Source organism: Camellia sinensis, chromosome 13 (genome assembly GCF_055761805.1).
Source record: "Camellia sinensis isolate YWXY chromosome 13, ASM5576180v1, whole genome shotgun sequence".
Taxonomy (NCBI): Eukaryota; Viridiplantae; Streptophyta; class Magnoliopsida; order Ericales; family Theaceae; genus Camellia; species Camellia sinensis.
Window position 1 is genome coordinate 90,523,812 of NC_138973.1, and position 24,762 is coordinate 90,548,573.

At 39.0% G+C, this 24,762-nt stretch overlaps 2 pseudogenes across 1 annotated transcript in view; one reads left to right on the top strand and one right to left on the bottom strand.

Annotated features, from left to right (window-relative positions):
• Nucleotides 1-20,415, bottom strand: part of LOC114312257 (calcineurin-binding protein 1-like) — a 46,886-nt pseudogene extending 26,471 nt beyond the window's left edge. Inside the window, exons 1-2 of the transcript XR_014347911.1 lie at nt 20,356-20,415; nt 253-331 (exon numbers count right to left, since the gene is read on the bottom strand). The product of XR_014347911.1 is annotated as a calcineurin-binding protein 1-like (transcript). The remainder of the gene's footprint in view (nt 1-252; nt 332-20,355) is intronic.
• A 1,325-nt stretch (nt 20,416-21,740) lies between these two features.
• LOC145805546 (truncated FRIGIDA-like protein 1) lies at nt 21,741-22,268 on the top strand (annotated as a pseudogene).
• The last annotated feature ends 2,494 nt before the right edge of the window (nt 22,269-24,762 follow it).

The window sequence follows — 24,762 nt, forward strand, 5'->3', positions numbered from 1 at the left end:
TAACAAGAAAACAAACACCTTTTTCAAATATTGTTTTCTTTTTCTTTCCAGTTCCATAGGTTTCTCGGCAACACCAGTGCATGTAATTCCACGAAAAATAGTCAATAAAAAGAAAAACTTTCCCATTTAAAGCCAAATTAAGAATGTAACTAAAAATGCAAACTCTGTATACGCCTATACATACATATATATATATATATATATATATATATTAACGATCACACATAGAGAAAGAGAGAGAGATGGAGGGACATGCCTGGGCTTATTTAGTTGGGGCTAAAGGTTCCCACTGGCCTCTTGAGTCTGTATCATTTATAGCTGCGATTGAGAACTGAAACACCCCCAAAAAAAAACCAAAACAATTAAACGTCTTTCATTGACAATGAACGAAAGAAGCTCAGAGCGATTCAAAGTACGTACCAGTGTTTCGATCGGTCGAGAGAGAGCGAATCAGTGCAAGTATTTGGACAGGTTGGGGTTTCGATTTTCGGTTGAGATAATTTTACTATTTTTTTTTTTTCATTAAATTTTTCGTTTTTATTTAAAAGGGCAAATTACATATACACCCCTCCAGGTTTGGTTAAATTACAGATACCCCTGAGGTTTCGGAAATTACATCCCGCCCCCTGAGGTTTGTATTTTCATAACAATTTACCCCCTGAGGTTTATATTTCATAACAAATTACCCCCTAGTTTCTTATGCAAATATAGCATTCAGGGGGGAATTCGTAATTTCTCAAACCTCAGGGGTATCTGTAATTTTGTCAAACCTGGAGGGGTGTATATGTAATTTGCCCTATTTAAAAATAGCTAGCATATCAGTCGCTATCTATATATATATATATATATATTTTTCTTTTTAAATGTTTTTTTTTATATTATATTAAAGTTTAATATTTTGATAATAATCATATGTGTTGGCCTTTTTAAAGAATTAAATGTCTTTTTTTATTATATTATATTAAAGTTTAATATTTGGGCAAATTACATATACACCCCTCGAGGTTTGGTTAAATTACAGATACCCCTGAGGTTTCGGAAATTACATCCCGCCCCCTGAGGTTTGTATTTTCATAACAATTTACCCCCTGAGGTTTATATTTCATAACAAATTACCCCCTAATTTCTTATGCAAATATAGCATTCAGGGGGGAATTCGTAATTTCTCAAACCTCAGGGGGTATCTGTAATTTAGCCAAACCTCGAGGGGTGTATATGTAATTTGCCCTTAATATTTTGATAATAATTATATGTGTTGGACTTTTCAAGAATTTTTTTTATACTTGTTGTTAATGCATTAAAGTATTATTATGAGGGATAATAATCATATGTGTTGAAACTTTTCAAAGAATTTATTTGTTGGATTTCAAATAATTTTTTTTATGTTTGTTCTTAATACATTAAAGTGTTATTATGAGGGTAAGACTTGGAAGTTGGGAGAAGTTAATAAATGCTAAGGTTTTTTTTTTAAATAAAAAAATCAAAAAATTTAGATTGGAAGATTGGAACTCTCACAAGGCTTAAGCTTAAAAACCCTATTTTACTTAATATATAGTATAGATATATATATATAGATAGATAGATAAATAGTGATAACCCGTGCTATGCACGGAATTTTATAAATTAAAAAAAACTATTATTATAATTATTAGATAAGCTTTAAAGTTTTTTTTAGTTTTTTTTTATGTTATAATATAATATATAAGATATAAATAGATATCTATAACTTTAATAAAAAAATATTATCTGATTTTTTGGGAAGAGAAAACGAATGTAAGTTTTAATTTTTTTTTTTTAAATTGGTGAGAGAGATTAGGAGAGAGTGATTATGAAATATTTTTGTTATTAAATAAATAAATCAGTTAATATTTTTTTAATCTATTTTGTAAATTAAAAAATTAATAATTTTAAAAAATTGATTAATTTGTCACATTAAGTGATTTAAAATTTTGATAGATATATATAAAAAAAATACATAATTATATTACTAAATCATAATATAAATAGATATTTATAACTTTAATAAAAAATATTATATGATTTTTTGGGAAGAGAAAACGAATGTAAGTTTTAAATTATTATTTTTTTTTTTTGAAATTGGTGAGAGAGATTAGGAGGGAGAGATTATGAAATATTTTTGTTATTAAATAAATAAATCAGTTAATATTTTTTTAATCTATTTTGTAAATTAAAAAATTAATAATTTTAGAAAATTGATTAATTTGTTACATTAAGTGATTTAAAATTTTGATAGATATATATAAAAAAATACATAATTATATTACTAAATCATAATTCAAATTTAGATGTTATATTTTTTTGAGATCTATAGCTAAATTCTTATCTTCTTTATGTTTGTGTGTAACCATAGTGTATGAGAGAAATTAAAAAGGGTGTTGCAGTAATTATGAGAGAAATCAAAAGGGATTGTGGGTTGAGAGAAGTTAATAAATGTTGAGGTTGGGTTGGGAGAAACAATAAATGCTGAGGTTTTTTTTTTTTTTTGTCAAATCAAAAAATTAGAAAATTAAGATTAGGATATTGGAGCTCTCACAAGGCCTATGAGTTAAAAACTCCATTTTGCTTAATATATAGTATAGATTGTAACCTAATTTATCTAGGTATTGTTGGTGTTTGGGAAGTGGATTTTTATGTAGGTTTTTTTAATTGTAGGATATTATTGGATAAAAAAATTTTGGTGTTTGGGAAGATAATTAGGTTTTTTTGTAGTTGGATGTGATATTTGTTAAAGAAAAAGTGAAATGATTATGGGATTGGATGTGATATTTTGTTTGGATGTATTTTTTTTGGTTTTGCAAAAAGTTTGTCTTTTAGTGAAAAAAATCAAAAAAAAAATCTCAAACCCAAGTTCCCAAACACCAAACATTTTAGGGTTTGTTAAAGGGGATTTTTTTTTTTAGGTTTCTAGTATTAAAATTTTATAACATAAAGAATATCTAATATTTTTCATATTGTCTAAGGTCCTTCACATATCGATTTAGAGAAATTTCATCCAAATTTCACTGGACTTCCCGCTCTTCAGAGAAATTCTATCCAAATTTTTCTAGACTTCCTACTCTCCAGAGAAATTCTGTCCAAATTTCTCTGGACTTCTCTCCAAATTTCTCTGGACTTCCCATCATCCAGAGAAATTCTCTCCAAATTTCTCTAGACTTCCCACTTTCTAAAGAAATTCTTTCCAAATTTCTCTGCACAAAGTAAGTTCAAGTCTCAGCTTGGCCTAAACTCTCTCTCTCTCTCTCTCTAATATTTTTGTCTTTGGATGTATGGTTGCAGAAGAAGCTTCTGATTCTCCAGATTTCTCACAACCATTATTAGTCATTCAAAATCTCAAAATTGAATAATTGCTCTGGTTACCTACCATGAAAGATTTCTTGGTTATCTAAACTCCTTTATTATTAGTCATTCAAAATCAAAAAATCACAGCTAGCCAAACTAGCCTTCTACTGTGCTGTTGCAGTTTGTTTGTTCATATCTCTCTCTCTCTAACCTCTCAGAGCAGAATCAAAAGCTTTTCTTTCTCTAAAACTTTCTCTTTATACCTTTCCATGGGGTTCTCGGTGGGTTACGCAGAAGTATTCCTTCCAAAGCTCTTCCTCCACACACTCTCTCTCTTGGGTTTCATCAGAAACCTTATTTTCTTTCTCTTTCACTTTCTAAGTCTCTTCGATTTTCTCGAAATAGATGTCTTTTCCTACAAAAACCCAACCCGAATACCTGACAACCTGCCCACATCCGCCTTCTTGATTCGAGAACTCCTCCCGATGGTGGTGACGTTTGAGGACGTTGTCGCCGCTGTAAGAGAGAGGTGCGCAGTCTGATTTGAGAGAAGAGCAGAGAGGGAGGAAGAGAGGAAGAGAGACAGGTTTGATTTGAAAGAATCAAATTTCTCTGTAATATATGGGTGTCGGGTTAAGGAACTTTAGATATCACAAAATAATATTGTGGATCTCTTCCATTACTAAAAATGGGATAGGGACCTTAGACTAATTTTCTCTTTGTTAAACGATTAAAAGAAACCTTACATTACACGCAGTAAGTTTTTTAACATAAGCCATTTAATGACACAAGTTAAAGAATTTTATTTATTTTTTACTGAAAATTACACTTGATTTATTTATATATATCTAAAAATAAAAATAAAAATTCATAAGTTTGATGTAATTACATTCACAAGTTGATGAATTTTATTTATTTTTTAGTGAAAATTACAATTGTTTTTTTTATATTTTAAAAATAAGTGCTCATTTGATTAGAGAGTTCCAGTTAGTAAGAAACAGATAACTAAAAATGAATGATTTCAGAAGTGTAAAAATGGCTCGCGGCTCGGGGTGGGCCTAGCCCGTTTAGGTCCATTTGGACCTAGGCCCGAGCCCAGTTCGAGACCCTAGGCCTGAGCCTAGGCCATCATTTTGAAGTCCAGCCCGGTCAACTTGGCCCGTCCCGTGGCCCGCTTAAGGCCCACTCAAGGTTTAATCCGCCCGAGGCCTAGTGTTTTTTTAATGGAAAATAATAAAATTTTGGTAGAAAAAATAATAAAAACAAAAAAATGTTCAGGCCCACTAGCCCTGCCCGCCCAAGGCCCAAATACCCCCTAGGCCTAGGTCTGGGTCTAGGCCTAATTTTCTGGCTCGTGAGTTGGCCTAAATTTTGCCGAGAACCTGCGAGGCCCGACATAGGCCGGCCAGGCCAAATTTACACCCCTAAATGATTTGTAATAATGGTGCTTATGGAGTGGTCGACTAGTCATTGGCCTTGAGGAATGATGGAGTTATTTTTGATGATTGTCCTCGTGAGTGGGATGGTTGTAATGTGAGGTGATGACTGTGGCACACCACGAAGGGTAATAGTGTGAGAGATAATAGTTGGGTAAGTAGATAAGATAGTAGTGGAAGAAGGTAATTTTACAAGTGGTGGTGGAGCTAAGCCTCGGCATTAGATTGGGTTGGACTAGTGCAACTTTGAAATTCTTAACCCAAACTTAGGCCCATGAACTTTGATCGATTAACAAGTCAAATTTAATGGGCAATCCATACTATATTTATATAGCTTGAGCCATATTAATGGGCTTAAACATATGGACTTATGAGTTTTGAGTCGAGTCGAGTCGAGTCTAGCTTATACGGACTTAAATTTGGCTATAAATTCGTGTTTTTTAAATTAAATTCAAATAAATAAATAAAACTATAATATAAAATTTTGACATGTATTATAATAATTATAAATTGAATGAATAATAAAAAATAAATTTATTAATTGAAATGCACAATTACATCATTATGTATGTAATTCAAATTTTATGTCTACATAATCCTATGAAAATATAATTACTACTTTCATAATTTGTGTCCTAACCCACTTTCTATTTTTATTTTTAATCTTATTGCTTTACAAAAATATATCAACACATACAATATATATAATAAAACAAAAAAAGTTTTTTAAAATGTCTCTCTAACACAATTGGCTAGAACAACTGAGATTAACTTATTATGTAATTGACAGTTCAATTTACTTGGATCAAAATAAATTTTCCGTTCAAAGCAACTTCTTAGCACTTTCCTCCCATCATTCACGCCCCATATTTCTCCCTCTTAGAAAACGAATTATTGGGCCCATTCTAGGGACCATTTTAATGATACAAACTGTTTACTTTTTAGAGTATGTCGAGTAAAATATACATGTAAAAAAAATCAAGTTGATTGGACATTAGTAACCCTTTCATCAAAATATATTTGTATTTAGTTTTATATTTCAAATGTGAACAGTTCAAATTACCGAAGTGAGGCTCAACAATAGGCCTATCAGGCCAAACTGGATGATCCATCAGTAACCCTTTCATCAAAATATATTTATATTTAGTTTTATATTTTAAATGTGAACGATTCAAATTATCGAAGCGAGGCTCAACAGTAGGCTTATTGGGCTAGATTGGATGATCCAGTCCGATAGAGGATTGAAGACAGTTCAATCCATATAAATAAATGAATAACAAACTAATCGAATCAACCAAGCAAAGCATCCCAAGCAAAATATAAAACAACTCACTAGAGACAACTTCTATATGTGAACAATTATTAGGTATAATCAAATTCATTATAATAGACTAATTAGGTAAAAGTATGTCAATATAAACAAAATTTTAGTATATAAATAGATTTGGTTATTGGGTTGATTTGGTTTAGACAAGACCTAAACTAAGAACCAATCCAATCCTAATGATTTGAAAAACGATAATCAAACTAAATCAATCCAACCCAAAGAGGTCAGTTTGGTTTGATTTTTTAGTTCATTGGGTAATTTGAACACCTTAATAATAAAGGTAGTTGTGGAGATAATGGAACCAGTTGTTGGTCCTAAGAAGTGGTGGAGTCACTTTTGCTAATTGTCCTCGTGAGTAGAGTGGTTGTAATGTGAGGTTGTGATGGTGACACACCAGAAGGACAACGGGGTGAGAGATAATAGTTGGGTAAGAAGACGAGACAATAGTAAAATATGAGAGGAATAAGGTGGTTCTACAAGTGGCGGTGCGACTAAGTCTCGGCACTGGACTGGGATGGACTAATGCAACCTTGAAATTCTCAACCCAAGCTCAAGCCCATAGACCTTGATCAGTTAACAGGTCGAGCTCAATGAGCAACCCATACTATATTTATAAAGCTCAAGCCCTATTCATGGGTTTGAAAATATGAACTTATGGGTTTTGAGTCGAGCCTAGCTTATATAGGCCTAAAATTGGCTATTAGTTTGTGTGTGTTTTTAAAATTAAATTCAAATAAATAAATAAAACTATAATATAAATTTTTGAAGCGTATTACAATAATTAGAATTAATAATAAAAAATAAATTTATTAATTGAAATACACAATTACATCATTATGATTATGTTATTCAATTTTATGTACACCTAAACCTATGAAAATATAGTTGGCGTGCTACTCATTTTTTAATCTTATTGCTTTGCAAAAATATATCTGAAAAATCTAGAAATCCCCTAGATGTTGATTTGTGATTGTGTATCAATTTAAAGCAATATATAACACTCCCAATCAAACAATCAAGACAAAACGACACAACGATTTTACGTGAAAAAAATCACAATTGGACACCTCCAACTGTGATAAAAAAAATCGCGGGCAACAGCTACAAAACAATCCACTAAGAAGATTTAAAGGAATTACACAGGTATACTCTCAATTACCTAGCAAATCCACGCCTAATTGAACCAACCTCTATGTGCCTCTTCCAACCCCGTCTTCACCTCGGAATTGTCTTTACGATGAGCCACTCCAGAATCCACCGAAGCTTCAGGCTCGAATTCTTCAGAATCCACCGAAGAACAACTCTCTCTTTTGTATAACAAACAAAACCTTTGATGTACTCTCTTTAAACCATGAGTTGAATACTCAATAAAACATCAAAGAAAACTAACAAAATATCCCCAGATATAAACCTCAAGAACCAAAAAGAAGATCTGGAGGAATTAAATAGTTTTGGGAGAAAACCAACTATTTATAGAAAATCCAAAAGTAATCATAGTTTTGGAAGAAATCCAATTACTTATAGTAATCCAAAAGTAATCATAGTTTTGGAAGAAAATCAATTTCTTAAAGAAATCCTTGTCAAACGGGATTGCCAATAATAAAACCTAACAATATCAACACATGCAAAATATATATATGTTATTTAGTATATGTATCGCCTTAATATGGGCCTCTGACATGGACCCAGGCTGAGCCAAAGCCCGATGGCGGAGGTTGGGCTTGGAATGGCCCATGGGCCATGGACTTTTGTGGTGGGAAGACGAGGCTTAGGTGGGGCTAAGTGGGAAAAGAAAGGATTAAAATGTGTGTGGTCGAGTGCAAGGTATGATTTATGATGAATAATTTTGATTTTAGTGAATGGTTGATAAAAGTTGATTTGTGAGTTGGTAATCGGAAAAACAATCGCGGAACTTTTTCATCATTAAACATAGGGAAATTATAATACGCACGTTCTTAAAAGGGGTATCATATGTATTTTTAGTTATATTAATTTATTCTTTAGTTATGATAAATATTGTTTTTTAGTTATATCATTATTTTAATTATGACTCACGACAAAAAAATAAAATAAAATAGTTATAACTCAAAAAGTATGAAATTATACTATTCTATTTTTTAGTTATAATACATATAGTACACACTATTTAACATATTAACAGGAGAGATAAAAAGTTGAGATTCACATCAAATTAAAATATTATAATTTAAATTAATAATAATAATAATAAAGTTCAAGTTGTAGGGGTAAAATTCAGAGTTTATTATGTAATTTATCTTATAAATATATATTATGAGAAACTAACACCAATATTAAGATATTTACAAGCAATCTCAAGTGATTAATGTTTAGGGTCTCAAATAAAAAAAAAGTTCAAATCCAAAGTAAAAGGGATTAGGGTCTGTTTGGTAACGTTTACGTTTTCAGTTTATATTTACAAAAAATTTATAAACTGGTTTTTGTTTATTTTTAGAAAAACATTAACTACAAACGCATTTGGTAATTAACAAAATGTTTTAAAAAATTTAAAAATATAAAAAAAAGTGAGAAATGGCAAGTGGTGGCAAGTGGCGGCGGAAAACGGTGGTGGAAAGTGGTGACGGTGGGTGGTGGGTAGCGGGTGGTGGCGGGTGGGTGGTGGTGGTGGTGGGTGGGTGGGTGACGGTGGCCGGTGGTGGGTGGTAGCGAGTAAATGGTGGTGGTAGGTGGTGGGTGGTGGGTGGTGATGGCAGGTGGGTGGCGGATGGCAGGTGGTGGTGGCGGATGGGCAGTGGTGGCTGGTAGGTGGCGGGTGGTGATGGTGGATGAGTGGGTAACAGTGGCGGGTGGTGGGTGGTGGGTGGTAGCGAGTGGGTGGTAGTGGTGGGTGGCGGGTGAGTGGTGGTGGTGGCGGTGGTTGTAACGCCCTCAAAATAATAACTAAAAAACCCATCAATAAAGACATTCATTGATATATAAAAGTTCCACATTCTTCATTTTATCAGAGTTTCATTACAAAAAGTATTACATGTTAACGACAAAAGCAAATGCCCTAAAGGCTTACAGCTTTCCAAGTTAACACTTGGTTACAACAAAAGAGTACTAACTCATTTACACATTAAGCCCTTGGCTTGAATTACATGTAATACATCAAAATAAAACGACAAAAGTGTGTCTGCCTCTAGCCTCCCAAGCTATGTCCTTGGAGGTGGCATGCTACCTGCACCTGAAAATGATATTCCCATATAGGGTGAGCCACAGCCCAGTAGAAATACACTAAACCAAATATGAACAATGACTAAAAGATTAGCAGTTGATAGATGGTCAACACTGGTACCTTCCCTTATCATATATTACATTTTCATGATATACAAGTTCATATTACAACTCATTTTCCAATTCCTTTTCAATTCTCAAATTACATCCATGGCTCAGAACCTGGCCAAACAACTCACATGAGACAATAACTCATATCAAACACTTCCCATTTCATATTAGATAAGCATACTAGCTATATCACACAACAACAGATAAGCATACAAGCTATATCATCACTTCCACAGATATGCATATGAGCACTATCACACTTCCAATGACAAGCATATGAGCTCTGTCAACACATTAATAGATAAGCATATGAGCTCTATCTATGGAGTCCATCCCCTATCTCCTCCTAACACATCCGGTTTAGAGGTCCATCCCCTATCTTCCCCTAAACCGTGGAGTACATCCCCTATCTCCTCCAACACAACACAATGCATATAAACAACAATTATACACATCATCACACAATACATAAATTGAATGCATTCTTTCAATCGTCAATCTCGATGACACATTCCAGTGATTAGTTACAGTTTGCCTAATCATCATGCATTGTCTACAACAATCACGACTATCCTCCACCGATAGCCCAAAGCAGTTATTTCTATACAGAAAATAAATGCAACAATGGATATATAATCGACATTCCAACTAGGTGAGTGATAAATAATCCAACTACACCCTTTTATCCCATGACTTCCCAAATCAATTCTTCATGTCTCATAATTAATTATGCAAATTAATTAACCAATGTAATTAGGGCATTTTTCATAATTCACATTACAACCCTTAGGTTCCATTTTCATTAATGTATCAACATTTATTTTCCACTTTCTCATGCCAAACATGCATCTAGGTTTTATATAAATAAAAACCCCAACTTTTTATAAAATTACATAAGTGCCCCAAACTTTTACCAAACTACCAAACCAACCCCAACATCTCAAAATACCAAAATTTAGAGACAAGGTTCATAGAAAGGAGTAGGTTATCCCTACCTCAAAGTTTGAGCTCCAATGGAGATGAAGACTAAAACCAAAATGCTCCAATTTCTGAAATTTTCAGATTACAAAGACGCCCTCGACGATCAACACAACTTTTACAAAGGCCGAAGAGAAGGAAGACACTCTAACTAGATCAAACCCTAGAAAGAAGGGAGTATCTAGAGAGAGAGGTTCTCAAAAATGGTTTTTAGAAAAAGTAGGAGAGAGAAAGAAAAGCAAAAAAGTGATTTGAAATCACCCAGCGGATAACTCATATACATATGGTCCGCTCGAGCAGAGAACACGACGCTCGAGCGCCAAGAACAAAACTCTGGACACGCTCGAGCGCAATAAGGCCCGCTTGAGCGCCAAGACCCAAGAATAAAGCACTTCCGCTCGAGCGCCAAAACCAGCCCACTCGAGCGCAGATTTCCACCTCCCAGAACTTATACTTTGGAAGTACTACCCGCTCGAGCGCCCAACGACCCGCTCGAGCGCCACCGCTCGAGCGTAAACAAATCCGCTCGAGCGCAAAAATCAAGTCTGCAGAAGTTTTGCAGACACCCGAAAATACTGGAGGCGTGCAATACCCGCTCGAGCGCCAGAACACCCGCTCGAGCGCTAGACTAGAAACCAAACTCCGCTCGAGCGCAGAATGACCCGCTCGAGCGTAACACCAAAAACCTGGGCAACAAGGATAAAAACCAAGGCTTAACCCACCTGTTCAGCACAAGCCCATAAACATCCTAAAACTCAACCAAGTGGAATTTAAAGGACGACAACAAGACAGATACCACTACGAACCTCACGGAACCAAGTCCGGAATACAACAGAACAGCAAAGGGATAACCGGGATCGCTATAACCTCCCCCCCTTAAAGAATTTCGCCCCCGAAATTAAGCATGGGTTTCAAAAGCAGGTTTTCCTTCATTTTAACAATGTTACATTTTAACATTCAAAAACTCGACCCATTATCGGTCATCCCATCTCTTATCAAGAGGCATTTCACATTATGTAAACAACATATGTACTTTCAACATGCATCAACATTATGCATTTCCTTTCCAATTTCAACAATATATTCAACATGTATAAAGTTACATTCAACTTCCATATAAGGCAAGTCCCAAAACATACTTCCAATAAACCAAAACATTTTCAATGTTTCACAACTTAAGACATATATAAAAGCTCTTAAGTTCAACAATAGTTCGGAATCTAATTACAAGATTACATATCAACAAACAAATCCGGATATTTCTCACGGACTTCCAACTCACGTTCCCAAGTGGCCTCCTCCACTCCGTGATGTTTCCACAAGACTTTCACCAAAGGGATGGTCTTGCCACGTAGGACCTGATCCCGCCTATCCAAGACCCGAACCGGTCTCTCCTCATACGAGGCATCCTCATCTACCTCTAAATCGGTCCAATCCAATACATGTGATGGATCTGGCTCATACTTCCGAAACATACTCACATGAAACACGTCATGAACTCCGGACAACTGCGGCGGCAAAGCTAACCGATAAGCAACCTCGCCAACCCTCTCAAGGATCTCAAAAGGACCAATAAACCGAGGGGATAACTTCCCACTCTTCCCAAACCTCATCAAACCTCGCCTAGGTGATATCTTCAGAAAGACATGATCACCCAACTCAAACGCTAAAGGCCTCCTCTTACGGTCAGCATAAGATTTCTGACGACTCTGGGCTGTAACAAGCCTCCTATGGATAAGCTCAACTTTCTCCGTCGTTTCTCTCACCAACTCCGGGCCCAACAAAGGTGCATCACCCACCTCGGCCCAACAAACTGGAGACCTACACGGTCGGCCATACAAGGCCTCAAACGGTGCCATACCAATACTAGACTGAAAACTGTTATTGTAGGCAAACTCTACCAAGGGCAAGTGCCTCTCCCACGTTCCACTGAAGTCCAGGACACAACCCCGAAGCATATCCTCGAGGATCTGAATAGTACGCTCGGACTGCCCGTCAGTCTGCGGATGATAAGACGTACTAAAGGTCAACTTGGTGCCCAAGGCACTCTGCAAACTCTGCCACAGCCTGGCAGTAAAACGAGGGTCTCTATCAGAGACGATCGTCACTGGGACCCCGTGCAACCTCACTATGTCCCGAATATACAAGTCGGCAAGATGATCTACTGAATCTCTCACGCGCATAGGAATAAAGTGTGCCGACTTAGTCAACCGGTCTACAACCACCCAAATAGCATCATTACCCCGCTGAGTCCTCGGAAGACCTACAACGAAGTCCATAGTGACATGCTCCCACTTCCACTCGGCAATAGGCAAGGGTCGCAACAAACCCGCTGGCCTCTGATGCTCGGCCTTCACTTGCTGGCAAGTAAGGCACTTTGATACGAAAACAGCCACATCTCTCTTCATACCCCGCCACCAAAACTGGCGACCCAAATCCCGATACATCTTGGTGCCTCCCGGATGTACCGCAAGACGTGAATGGTGAAACTCTCGGAGTACTTCCTCTCGGCAAGACTCCGGCACAAACAAACGGTCTCGGTATCTCACACTCAGGTCGGGATGCACCGTCAAACCCTTCTTAACTTTCCCACTGGAGATCTTCTCTCGGAGGGATTCTACCTCAAGGTCACCTCTCTGTGCCTCTAACACTCTAGGCACAAGTGTAGGCTGTGCAACAACAGAAAACAAGGCCGCAGCCTTAACAGATTCGCCCAGTAACAAATCAAACTCGCCAAGTGCCCCCAACATCTCCCATTCCCGGATGGCTATACAAGCTACATCACTAATGGATTTCCTGCTAAGGGCATCGGCCACAACATTGGCCTTTCCCGGGTGATAGTGCAACTCAAAGTCGTAGTCCTCAATGAACTCTATCCATCTCCTCTGCCTCAAATTCAAGTCTCTCTGTGTGAACAGGTACTTCAAACTCTTGTGGTCCGAGAACACCTCGAACCTCTCACCATAAAGGTAGTGCCTTTAGATTCTCAAGGCAAAGATCACAGCCGCTAACTCTAGGTCGTGTGTAGGGTAATTCTTCCCGTGTATCTTCAACTGACGTGAGCCATAAGCTACCACTTTCCCCTCTTGCATCAACACACAACCCAAACCCTCTCGTGAGGCATCACAATAAACCGCATAACCCAACCCTCTCTCCGGAATGATCAACACCGAAGCAGTGGTCAATCTAACCTTCAGTTCTTGGAACGACTTTTCACAAGTCTCACTCCACACAAACTTGACCCCTTTCCGCGTCAATCTAGTCAACGGTGACGCTAATCTGGAGAAATCTTTCACAAACCGACGGTAATACCCAGCTAATCCCAGAAAGCTGCGGATCTCAAACACACTCTTAGGCTGTGCCCAATCCTGCACTGCCTCCACCTTGGATGTATCAACAGACACTCATTCCCCGGATACCACGTGGCCTAAGAATTTGACTTCCCTCAGCCAGAACTCACACTTCCCAAACTTGGCATACAGCCTATGGGCTCTAAGCAACTCAAGCACCACTCTCAAGTGTTCCTCGTGCTCTTCCTCAGAAGGTGAATAGATAAGAATGTCGTCCACGAAAACGACTACAAATCGATCCAAGAATTCCCGGAAGATCCGGTTCATCAAGTCCATAAAGACTGCCGGTGCATTGGTAAGCCCGAATGGCATCACCAGAAACTCATAATGGCCATACCGTGTACGGAATGCCGTCTTCGGAATATCCTCCTCCCTGACCCTCAACTGGTGGTAACCCGATCTCAAGTCTATCTTAGAGAAACAATGGGAACCCTTCAACTGGTCAAACAAATCATCTATACGGGGCATAGGGTACTTATTTTTGATCGTAGCCCGATTCAATTTCCGGTAGTCTATACACAATCTCAAGGCACCATCTTTCTTTTTAGCAAAGAGGGCCGGTGCTCCCCACGGTGAAACACTAGGGCGGACAAAACCCTTATCTAGCAATTCCTGGAGCTGGACTTTCAACTCAACCAACTCTGCTGGAGCAAAACGGTAAGGTGCCATAGAAATCGGCGCCGTGCCGGGCACTAAATCAATAGAGAACTCTATCTCTCGGTGAGGTGGCAAACTGACAAGGTCTTCGGGAAAGACATCCGAATACTCACAAACCACCCTTGGCAATACAATCTGGGTCTCATCACACTCACCACTCTCAAAGCTAGCAAGTAGACCACTAAGCTCACTTCGCCCTCGCGAATCATACCCCGGTGGCAAAACACTACCAACCCGGTCTCCCAAGAAATGGAACCACTCCTCGCTCAAGGTACATAACGTGACCCTCTGGCGGTAGCAATCGATAACAGCCCGGTATGACGATAGCCAGTCCATACCCAAAATAACATCAAAGCCCTTCATGGGCATGACCACAAAAGGAAAAGGAAGCCTATAGTCGGCGACCTCTATATCACAACCTCTAACACCCTGTTTCAAGATCAACTCACCACCAAGAGGCGACACTACACAAATAGGAGATGCTAACTATGCTAACTCCAATTCCAAAACAGATGCAAATGCAGCAGATACAAAAGAATGAGATGCACCCGTGTCAATCAACACACTAGCAACCGAGTTGCAAAACAGAAAAGTACCTCTCACTACCGATGGAGCCGGTACTAAATCCTGCGCGGTAACAGCATACACGCGCCCTGTAGGCCCCTGATCCACCTGCTCACCTCTCGGAGCATACGACTGCTGCACTGATTGGGACGATGAAGCCCCCGGATTGGCCCTCGAGGCCTGCACAGATTGAGCTGGCTGAAAACCCTGCGTCTGCCTAGAACCAGACGCTCCCGAAGTAGCACTCAACTGCGGGCAATACCTCTTCAGGTGCCCAGGCTGACCACACTGATAACAAGACAAAGGCTGGCCTCTGCCTTGACTCTGGCCCTGAGGTCTAGCTGATGAAGACGCAGCTCGCTAACCCCCTCCCTTCTGCAGGCAAACTGAAGACTTGTGACCCAGCTGGCCACACGCAAAACAAGTCAGGCCTCCCTGACTACCTCTCCCCGAGCCTACACTCGGCACCGGAAAGGTCGATCTAGCAACTCCTCCCTGAGACTGCTGAGGGTTAGAACCCCTCTGTCTCCTGCCATCACCTTGACCATCTTGGCTCCTCTTAGAGCCTCTCTGCCCCTCATCCTCCTCCTGCATCATGAGCTCCATATGAGCTGCAGCATCCACTAGGTGTCTATACTCTCGGATGTAAGACCCACCAACCCTCAGCTTAAGGCCTCGCCTCAACTTCCGCTCAAACTCATAGCAACGACGTTCTTCGGATGTCACCAACTCAGGTGCAAACCTGGACAAACTAGTGAAAGTGGCCTCAAACTCTGCCACAGACATACCCTGCTGATTAAGCCGGCTAAACTGATCCCTCAGCTTCTCCCTAGCCACTGCAGATAAGAACCTCTCCTGGAAAGCATTTACGAACGCCTCCCATGTACCACCAACACGAGCCTTCTCGTATTTCCACCATTGACCCGCATCTCCCTTCAATTGGAAGGATGCCAAGGTCACTTTCAGTGCCCCGTCCTCGATGCCAAGCATATCGAACGTCTTACTCATCTGTTTTAGCCACTCGTCAGCCTTTAGTGGCTCATTTGGATCCCCAACAAACTCCTCCGGGTTAGACTGGAAGAACTCTCTCTTCAAGAAAGAGGGCCCCACCTCAGCTGCCTGATTCCCAGCTCTGAGTATACCCAAAGCTCCTGCTATCTCTCGTGCCAAGGCACTCATAGCCTGCTGACCCGCTGGCTCGGCCACGTTGGCCTGACCAACTCCCTCCTGTACTGCCGGAACCTCCTCCGGTAACGGTACTTCCTGCCTTGCAAGTTTACCACGCCTAGCACCTCTTCCTCGTCCTGACATCCTAATAAAGGTAATACAGAACGTTAGCACATTCACAAATGTGCCAAAACTAAACACTCACGTCCTAATGCATGGACAACAGTAATTCACTCCACGTAAGCACATAAACACATAAGCACTTACGAATTTCGTTTCCGGATAATGATAGTCCCGAGGCGTTACTAGAGTTCCGGTTAGAAACAGCATTGATCAAGTGCTTTTCCAACAAGACTCCCAGAAACCCAAGGATCCAATCAACATCCTAGAAACTAAATCCCATACCCACATAGTCACATAAGCATGTTATCAATCAAACACATAGCATATGACACTACATCTAAGTCTTTATCAAGCGAGACAAACCCATTGTGATCCTAATCACTTCCCACGTACCCAAAGTATTCGAACCCGGTAGGCTCTGATACTAAGTTGTAACGCCCTCAAAATAATAACTAAAAAACCCATCAATAAAGACATTCATTGATATATAAAAGTTCCACATTCTTCATTTTATCAGAGTTTCATTACAAAAAGTATTACATGTTAACGACAAAAGCAAATGCCCTAAAGGCTTACAGCTTTCCAAGTTAACACTTGGTTACAACAAAAGAGTACTAACTCATTTACACATTAAGCCCTTGGCTTGAATTACATGTAATACATCAAAATAAAACGACAAAAGTGTGTCTGCCTCTAGCCTCCCAAGCTATGTCCTTGGAGGTGGCATGCTACCTGCACCTGAAAATGATATTCCCATATAGGGTGAGCCACAGCCCAGTAGAAATACACTAAACCAAATATGAACAATGACTAAAAGATTAGCAGTTGATAGATGGTCAACACTGGTACCTTCCCTTATCATATATTACATTTTCATGATATACAAGTTCATATTACAACTCATTTTCCAATTCCTTTTCAATTCTCAAATTACATCCATGGCTCAGAACCTGGCCAAACAACTCACATGAGACAATAACTCATATCAAACACTTCCCATTTCATATTAGATAAGCATACTAGCTATATCACACAACAACAGATAAGCATACAAGCTATATCATCACTTCCACAGATATGCATATGAGCACTATCACACTTCCAATGACAAGCATATGAGCTCTGTCAACACATTAATAGATAAGCATATGAGCTCTATCTATGGAGTCCATCCCCTATCTCCTCCTAACACATCCGGTTTAGAGGTCCATCCCCTATCTTCCCCTAAACCGTGGAGTACATCCCCTATCTCCTCCAACACAACACAATGCATATAAACAACAATTATACACATCATCACACAATACATAAATTGAATGCATTCTTTCAATCGTCAATCTCGATGACACATTCCAGTGATTAGTTACAGTTTGCCTAATCATCATGCATTGTCTACAACAATCACGACTATCCTCCACCGATAGCCCAAAGCAGTTATTTCTATACAGAAAATAAATGCAACAATGGATATATAATCGACATTCCAACTAGGTGAGTGATAAATAATCCAACTACACCCTTTTATCCCATGACTTCCCAAATCAATTCTTCATGTCTCATAATTAATTATGCAAATTAATTAACCAATGTAATTAGGACATTTTCCATAATTCACATTACAACCCTTAGGTTCCATTTTCATTAATGTATCAACATTTATTTTCCACTTTCTCATGCCAAACATGCATCTAGGTTTTATATAAATAAAAACCCCAACTTTTTATAAAATTACATAAGTGCCCCAAACTTTTACCAAACTACCAAACCAACCCCAACATCTCAAAATACCAAAATTTAGAGACAAGGTTCATAGAAAGGAGTAGGTTATCCCTACCTCAAAGTTTGAGCTCCAATGGAGATGAAGACTAAAACCAAAATGCTCCAATTTCTGAAATTTTCAGATTAAAAAGACGCCCTCGACGATCAACACAACTTTTACAAAGGCCGAAGAGAAGGAAGACACTCTAACTAGATCAAACCCTAGAGAGAAGGGAGTATCTAGAGAGAGAGGTTCTCAAAAATGGTTTTTAGAAAACGTAGGAGAGAGAAAGAAAAGCAAAAAAGTGATTTGAAATCACCCAGCGGATAATTCATATACGTATGGTCCGCTCGAGCGGAGAACACGACGCTCGAGCGCCAAGAACAAAACTCTGGACACGCTCGAGCGTAATAAGGCCCGCTCGAGCGCCAAAACCAGCCCGCTCGAGCGCAGATTTCCACCTCCCAGAACTTATACTTTGGAAGTACTACCCGCTCGATCGCCCAACGACCCGCTCGAGCGCCACCGCTCGAGCGTAAACAAATCCGCTCGAGCGCAAAAATCAAGTCTGCAGAAGTTTTGCAGACACCCGAAAATACTGGAGGCGTGCAATACCCGCTCGAGCGCCAGAACACCCGCTCGAGCGCTAGACTAGAAACCAAACTCCGCTCGAGCGCAGAATGACCCGCTCGAGCGTAACACCAAAAACCTGGGCAACAAGGATAAAGACCAAGGCTTAACCCACCTGTTCAACACAAGCCCATAAACATCCTAAAACTCAACCAAGTGGAATTTAAAGGACGACAACAAGACAGATACCACTACGAACCTCACGGAACCAAGTCCGGAATACAACAGAACAGCAAAGGGATAACCGGGATCGCTATAACCTCCCCCTCTTAAAGAATTTCGCCCCCGAAATTAAGCATGGGTTTCAAAAGCAGGTGGTGGGTGGGTGGTGGTAGCGAGTGGGTGGTGGGTGGTGATGGCAGGTGGGTGGTGGATGGCGGGTGGTGGTGGCGGATTGGCAGTGGTGGCTGGTAGGTGGCGGGTGGTGATGGTGGATGAGTGGGTAACAGTGGCGGGTGGTGGGTGATGGGTGGTAGCGAGTGGGTGGTAGTGGTGGGTGGCGGGTGAGTGGTGGTGGTGGTGGTGGCGGGTAGGTGGCAGGTGGTGGTGGGTGGCTGGTGGTGGCAGGTGGGTGGTGAGTGGTGGTGGCGGCGGGCGGTGGATGGTAGTGGCGGGTGGATGGCAGGTGGGTGGTGGTGGCGGTGGCGGCGAAGGGTGGGTGGTGGTGGCGGTGGCGGCGAAGGGTGGGTGGTGGTGGCGGCGGCGAAGGGTGGGTGGCGGCGGCGAGTGGGTGGCAGGTGGGTGTGGTGGCCGGTGGGCGGCAGGTGGGTGGTGGTGGCCGGTGGTGGGTGGTGGCGGCAGGTGGGTGGTGAGTGGTGGTGGCAAGTGGTGGTGGGGAGTGAGTGGTGGGTGGTGGGTGGTGGGTGGTGGTGGCGGAAGACGGTGGTGGAAAATGGTGGCAGGTGGTGGCTAGTGTTGGGTGGTAAAAAAAAAAGAACTCAAAACTCAAAACGGAAACACATTTTTTGAGTTTACATTTTTTGGCCAAATTTATAAACTGAGACCATTGATTTATAAATCAAAAATTTACCAAACAAATTTTTATTTGAGTTTTTAAAATTTTTGTAAATATAAACAGAAAACTGAAAACGTAAGTGTTACCAAACAGCATTTTTAGAGTTTTTGTTTAAATTTAACGATAAATTTGTATGAAAAAATAAAGAAGAAAAGATAAACTAATTTTCTTTTGAAAGGACTATATTGGTAGGACCTTAATCGTTCTTGTTATTAATTAAAACCTTTTTGACAATAGACTATTTTAACAAAAAAAAAAAAAAAAAAAAAAAATCCTATAAAGAAATTAATATATATATTTTTATTTTTTACATGTCTTATCATAAAAAATAAAAATACTAACTAAATTAATCATTTCACAAAACAACATATAAATCATTTTCTAACAAACACACTCGTGACTTAACCATTATTTGCATCATAATGCTACAAAATACATTCACTTACAAAACACATTCAATTAAACTTATTAAAGAGAGAGAGAGAGATTAAGAACATGCTCATAACCCCAATCCATACATGCATATTAACATAACATAATGCCAGACATAAACCACCACCATTAGCTAGTAGTAGAACACATTAGCTATCTCCACTACTGCCATCATTGTTGTCATTGCCATCACCACCACCACCACCATCATTGCCGCCGCCGCCGCCGCCGCCATCAACACCGTCACCACCACTATCTTTCGATTCTGACTCTTGATTAACATTCTAACTATGTGCTTTGTTCTGCTGTACTTTCTGACCATACTCTCTAGCCCTCTCCCTTATATCCCTAGCCCTACTAGCAATCCTCATCCTCGCATAATCGAGTTGCTCCGCCACCGCCCCACACCGCCGTTTTCCCGTAATGTAATTGTATAACCAAGCCAATGCCACAGTCGCTGCCACGCTGCAGCCGTCGAAAAACAAGAATCCGATGGTGGCCAAGAATATTATTATCCCAATTGGGAATAGTATTGGGCTGAACCAAGATTCTAAATAGCGGTATCGGGTAACGTAACGGTATCAACGGTGGAGTATCGGTATCGACAGTATCGATCGGTACGTATTGGGAATCGAGTGTCGCGGCAGTGAAATTTTAAAAATCATTTCACAAGTTTTTCAGCTTTTTCTTTCCTGTACCGGTCCGAACGTGTGAGTATCGGCCCGTCGCGGCTTGTGTAATGGCTTATGTAACGGTTACAGGCCGATACATATCGGGACTCAGCCGATGCTCCTGCGATTTTCAATCTCAGCGGTATACCGGCCTGTATCTGTTGCGGTACTCCATTTTTCCGATACATATCAGCCGATACGTAGCGTATCGGCCGATATTTAGAACTATGGGCTGAACAAGATCAAAACTGGGGTTAGTAATGACCAGGGATATCACTGTCCCGGTTAAGGTTAACTCGGACAGGAACAAGAGTGCAGCACTAATTGCTGATGCTATTAAGAGCATAATGGAGTGCCGAGAGGTTGGAGATGGCTCATTGGGTTTCTAGGTTAAGGGTCTTGATTGATCATCGGACATGGTAAATGGTTATGATTGAAGGTGGGTTTGATCAAACGGTGAATTAATGCTAATTGTTTGATGAGTGAGTGAGAAATAGCAAGGCAGAATGTATAGGGGATAAAAATGAGTTAGGAGACACGTGGCGAGAGGACAAACCTCATCTGCTCGTGATACGTGATGGGTCTGCATTTCAAGAAGAATGATTGAGTGTGAGAGTAAAAATTATTTTAGAGAAAAAGTTAAATAATACAAAAAATCGATAAGAGAATAAACACAAATCCTCTTACCAGTATTTAAGAGAAAATTTCATTTGTACTCTTATACTTTTTCTCAATTTTCAATGACATTCTTAGACTTTGAATAATTTCATTTTACCCTCAAAGTTTTTGAAATTGTATTAATTTTACCCTTGCCGTCAAATTTGAAATGGAAAAAGTTAAAAAAAATTACATTTTGGCTCTAAATTTCAAAACAAAGACACAAACACACCCTCTTCTATCCAAACTCACCCTCTCTCCTCTTTCTTTAATTCTTTACTCTCTCCTCCGCTCTACAAGCACTGCCTCATACTCTCTCTCTCTCTCTCTCTCTCTCTCTCTCTACAAAGTTTCACAAAAGGGTGACAATGGAGACAATCTTAGTAGCTTTGAGTCTCGCCGATTCGAAGAAAGAGAATCTTTGAAAAGCCTTCGAAGATCTTCAATCCCACTCATTTTTTCTCTCCTCCTTTATCCTATCATGGTCCGACCTCAATTCCCACTTTTCCCCCCTCTAATCCTTTCTCCAAACCCAGTTTACTCTCTTTTAATCCCAACAAAACCCCCAATCTCAACCACCCAAACAACCCCCAAATCAAACCCAACAACCGGATTCACTTATCTCGGTTTAGCCAGAGCTGAAAGCCTTCTGCGAGAACATGGATGGGTTAGGCTTGAGAAACTACATAGTCGAGCGGCACAATGAGTGAGTCATGATCAAAACCGAGCTTCCTAACGTGCTTCGGCTCACTCCGGACTCAGCTACGATGGTTTTGGATGCGATGGAATATTTCTATGTGATGAAATCAGAGCTGTATGATTTAAGGCAAACCTGTGTGGTTTTGTTGAAGAAGTTGATGGGTGTGAAGCCGAAGATTGGGAGTGAAGTGAAGTAGAGAGCGAGGAATTTAGCTGATGAGTAAAAAGGGAAAGTGGATTCTAATGGTGAGAATCCATTGGAGGCATTTAGGTTTCTTCTTCTTGTGGGGACTTATGGTTTGAGAGATGGGTTTAGTGTAGAGGAACTTTTGATTTTGTTGCCATTGCTGCAAGGTATCAGCGTCACGACCCCAAACCCGCCCCTATAGGTTTAGCGTCGTAACCGGCTAGTAATCATGGATTACCTTCGACCTCAAAGACTAAATTTCAAGATATTTAAATTATATCATGGCCTAAAGCGGAAGCAAAACAGAAATAACAATGTCCATTGAGCTTGTGCATACATGATGACTAAAATAATTAAAACATTTAAACACAATAATAATTTACATACAAATCTTATATATCTCACACACATATACATTTAAGACTCAACAAAATTTAAATATCTGACAAAGCTAAGGGCTAATTTTTTTGGCTCTACTCAAGCTTAACTTGTTCAATTCCGGAAGCTCTTCAAAAGGTTGACACGGGTAGACTCCAAGACTTTCTCTATCTTTGTTGCTCAGTTTGCTTGCCTACATATACATATAAATAGTGAGCTAAAACCTAATGAGTAATAACAGAACAAAGGGGTTAAATGAATGAAGTTCAACGATAATACAAAAACCTGCCTTGTGATTTCAAAACGAATCTTAAATCATTTTCAAAGTAAGGCATTGGCCATATTATATCAAACTTTATCACAAAACATTTTTCGATATCAATTCCCTTATCAAAACATATATTTCGTTTTCTGAAACAATCCATTTCAATAGGTAAAACAATTCGATTAGCCATCATATCAATCCTTTGCAATGACAGAAACCATTGTTCGATAGCATTTTCAATACAATTCCTCAGTGGTGCATGTTATCTCAATGGTAATACTCATTCAATGACAATTTACGTGGTACATCCAATAGAATAGCAATATATCAATAGCAATGGGACCTCAATGGTCAATCAATGGGACCACAATCGGTCAATCAATATATCATATCCAATGTGACCATTAAGGTCTAACAGCAGAGATCTCTGTGCTTCAATTATCCAATGGGCCACGGTATTGTTTCCCCCGGGCAAGGGCCAATGGGCTATGGTATTAATTTCCCCCAGGTAAGGGCCTCTTTATCAATGGGCCATGGTATTGTTTCCCCTAGGCAAGGGCCTATTAAACAATGGGCCATAGTATTGTATCCCCTAGGCGAGGGCCTCACTAAAGGATGACACGAATACATTTTCAAAAGGGAACTTCATTAATTCATAAAAGACTAAAGTTTCAATAAACCATTCAATCAATCATATATCGATTTCGAGGACAATGACAGTTTCGAAAATAAATATAATTTGAACATATCTTTATAAAGTTACTACTCACAGTGGGTTAAGTCGATGTAAGGCCTCGGACGTCCACCTAAACAAATCACACAACAAACATACAATAGAAGCACCATTTAATATTCATTTCATTTCAATTTAACTCTCTTTATGTGTTTCTAGTTCATTCCATGACTATGTGAGTCCAATTGGTGCCTAAGAATACTTACAATGTCATGAGGATGCAATTATGCATTTAAAAGAGTTAGTCAGAAATTGCTGAAAATAGAGTCCTCGCTCGAGCGCCACTTTGGTCGCTCGAGCGGACTGTAAAATTTTGAAAAACTTCTGGGAGCTCGATTTTCACGCTCGAGCAAGACTTTCCTCGCTCGAGTGGACAGTGTGAATTTTGGAATTTCCAGAATTGTGTTTGAAGTTCAAATTTGATATTCAAAGCCTCAAAACTTGTATTTTGGTACAAAAACATGGGGAATCATTGTATAATTTAGTAAACACTCCTAATTAGAAATCATTTATTCAAAATCATGCTCCAATTGCCCAAATTTAGATTTAATTCATTTTCTTTATATCAAACCCACAAATTTTAAAATATAAATTAAACTTTCCAAACCCTTGAAATTTCATGATGTATGAAAAAAAAAATAGAACCCAATTACATTATTAATAACAAAAATCAAACTTATCTAATGAATTACAAAAAATAATTTCTTAGAGTTTCAACTTAACTTAATTTGTAACCAAAAACTTAATTTATAATCATAGATGTTCCAAAATGTGTCTAAATTGAATAAAACTTTTAAATTAAATTACATGCATGGATTAAAGAACAAAATCAAACAAATTCCTAATTTTCAAAGCTTTTCCTTTCTTTCTTCAAAATATGAGATTGAATTAGTTCAAAATTTTCAAAATCCATGATGCATGTATAATTAGAGTATTAAACTTACAAAATTTGTTCATGCATGTAGAAATGGAACTCAAATTCATGCAAGACTACAAAAATCAAGCTCAATATAATTGATTCTCAATTTAACTTCTATAAATTTGAACCTAACTCCATTTATTCATCATCTTGCTAATTTCTTCTATTATTATGAAATTGAACCCAAATTTAAGGAATCATAATTCGTA